The following is a 2993-nucleotide window of genomic DNA, read 5'->3' on the forward strand; positions in this document are numbered from 1 at the left end:
ATCTTAGATTTAAAAGCATAACTAATGCTGAAACCGAAGACTGATTTAATGTTATATGATGATCCTTAGGGTAAATACCTGGTTGCAGGTAATATTTTAAACTTAAATGTCTACACATATGGCTGTGTGTGTGAGTATACGTGTGTGTTAGACAGAGAGAGAGAGAGAGAGGAGAAAGAGAGAGAGAACTTGAACTATTTGATTCATAAGTGCCTTAGCCCTCGTTCTGGTAACTTCATGCATTCATTTCTTTGTTTTAAACCGAACCATAAGTACAGGTTTTTGCCTAATGTCAAAACAGGTTCATTCCACAAAATGTAATAAATTTCAATAGAAAAATATATTAAATTAGAAGTGCCCACATATTAAAATAGTTGAGATCAAGAGTATTTTTAGTGAATATCTTCTGTATATTTCTGTAAATTCAATTGTGTTTCTTTCAATCCCTGTCATTTTACAAAAAGTGGTAATACAAGCTTCAGTGAAATTGCCATGCTAAATCTTTTCACATAATAGTTCAGTGTATTTTCTTTTTTATTGTTAAGTTTCATTTATTTAATGTGCAAACACTAAAACCAAAAACTTTAAAATACATTTTAAACAAATGTTTACACTAGAATTAAGGATTTTCACCTAATATACTTTTAACATGATGAGAAGAAATTATCTATATTAAACATGTTATTATTATTTGTATGACTTTTTTAATCCATCATTTCTTATGTACATATTATGTGACATGCACCATACCAAGCACTTAAAATATGTAACTATCATTCCATATTTACAGAAAAGCCTATGGCATAACTAAACAGTTTAAAAAGTAAAGAAAATAGGAACTTCTTAAACTTTCTTTAACAAAAAGCATGGATAATTTTCCGTGGAAGTGCGGTAATCAGGAAAATGGATAAGCCAAGGTTTTCAGAAACATTAATTCAGTCATCTTCCTTATTTTTATTAATGTTTTTCCTTTTTGAAACCTTTTTATTGTTAAATATAACATCTATACAAAGAAAAGAAGGGGAAAACAATAATTTTCAAAGTCCATTTCAAAAATTAATTTCAGAAAAGATTTCAGAGTTTGTTATTGGTTACATTCCACTATTTCAGATTTGTCCTTCTGGCTACTCCAAAACACTGGAGGCTAGAAGAAATTTTTTTCTTTTTTTGTGAAAAATAATATATGTATGTATACATACATATATATATATATAAAGCAATAAATATCAAAGTACATCGCAACAATTATTTGTAGAAATTGTGGTGCAATCATAGCTCAGTGGGAGAATTCTTACTTGCCAAGCACAAGAACCAGGTTCAATTCCCAGTCCATGCACTTCCTAAAAACAAACAAGCAAAACAAATAAATGAAAAACAAACAAATCAACAAAAGATTCAACAACTGGTATTGCAATAATGGAATACTCACATGGAAAAATAATGAAATGTGACCATGCCATACAGCATGTAAAAAAGAAAAAAAACACAACGATTACTTGTAGAACAAATTTCAGAGTTTGCTATAGGGTACAATTCCACAATTTTAGGTTTTTACTTCTAGCAGCTCTAAGGTACTGGGGACTAAAAGAAATATCAATACAATGATTTTGCAGTCATACTAATTTGTTAAGCCCTACCTTCTCTGTGTAACTGCACCATCATCTTTAGTCTTTCTCCCACTCTTGAAGGGTATTTGGATTATGCCCAATCTAATTTTTAATTTTGGGAGGGTTTGTCAGTAATATGGGATGGGGGATGTAACTATGTGATGTTCAAGAAAGACTGACCCCTCTACATTTCAGGACTTATCTGGTCCAGACAACCATCTGGAGGTTGCAGGTGAACCTAATTGTAAGGGATTGTATAGATCCATGCAACCCATCAATTAATGCACCAATATAAATAAACTCTTGCATGAACTACATCAAAGGTATGAATCCTGTACAAAGAATGTGTAAGTTCAGTGTATAGAGGGAAATTTGCTTATCCCTGGTAGCCATCTCCAATGCCGACAGGGAGACGTAAACCCCTGGATGTCATGTCCCATGTAGGGGAGAGGGCAATGATTGAACTTGCAGAGTTGGGATTGGAGAGAGAGAAAGCCCACCTCTGAGAAATAAAAGAAGTCTCTGGAAGTAACTCTTGGTAACCTATAGGTAGGCTAAGTTTCTCTGCTACCCACATAAGCTTCACAAGAACAAACCTTAAAAGAAAAGGCTTGGTCTATTGATTTTGGTGTCCTTAATGTCTGACACAGTGTCAGGAGTTTCTTTGGTTGTAGAGTTTAATGGTTCCATACTTTTTCTGCCATCTCTCAAGGGACCTTCTAATGCTTTTTGATTACCTATTTAGTATACTCTGGGATGCTTCCAGACATTGCATTAAGCTGTATAAGATTAAAGGCCCTCATTTTTATTCTGGGGTCCCTGTGTTTGGATTGTTTAAATGATCTATCCAGACAGGTTGAGGTAGATTTTGCATTACAGAAACTTTAGGTTCTGGACAAAATAAGCCATTCTTCCTTTAGTCTCAAAGAGTACATGAGTTTCTTAAGTATGGACAATGTCTTCCTTCCTGTACCTGAATTACCTTAATCCCCAAATGATCAGCTTTGTTCTTATCTCTAAATACCAGGTTATACATATATGAAACAGACTCTCAAATACAGATATAAAAATTACCACTATGGACTAAACGCAACTGTATAGTTTACAATCTAGGCCCCTGTTTTCTTATAAGAATTTTATAAATGACACCATCTGATAATTGTTCTTTTGTTTCTTGTTTATTCTTTCTCCCCAAATGTCCCAAAGTTTCATTCACAATATTGCATGCATCACAACTTTGTTTCTTGTTTCAGGACAATATTCAATCATATGTATACACCATCATTTGCCAATCTATTTCTAAGTCAGTTCATCTGTCAGTCACCTCCATTCATTAGACATTATGTATAATGTCCATAATCCATCAACATTCTCAATTTTAGATAA

The sequence above is a fragment of the Tamandua tetradactyla genome, chromosome 2 (assembly GCF_023851605.1).
Source record: "Tamandua tetradactyla isolate mTamTet1 chromosome 2, mTamTet1.pri, whole genome shotgun sequence".
In the NCBI taxonomy this organism is placed as follows: Eukaryota; Metazoa; Chordata; class Mammalia; order Pilosa; family Myrmecophagidae; genus Tamandua; species Tamandua tetradactyla.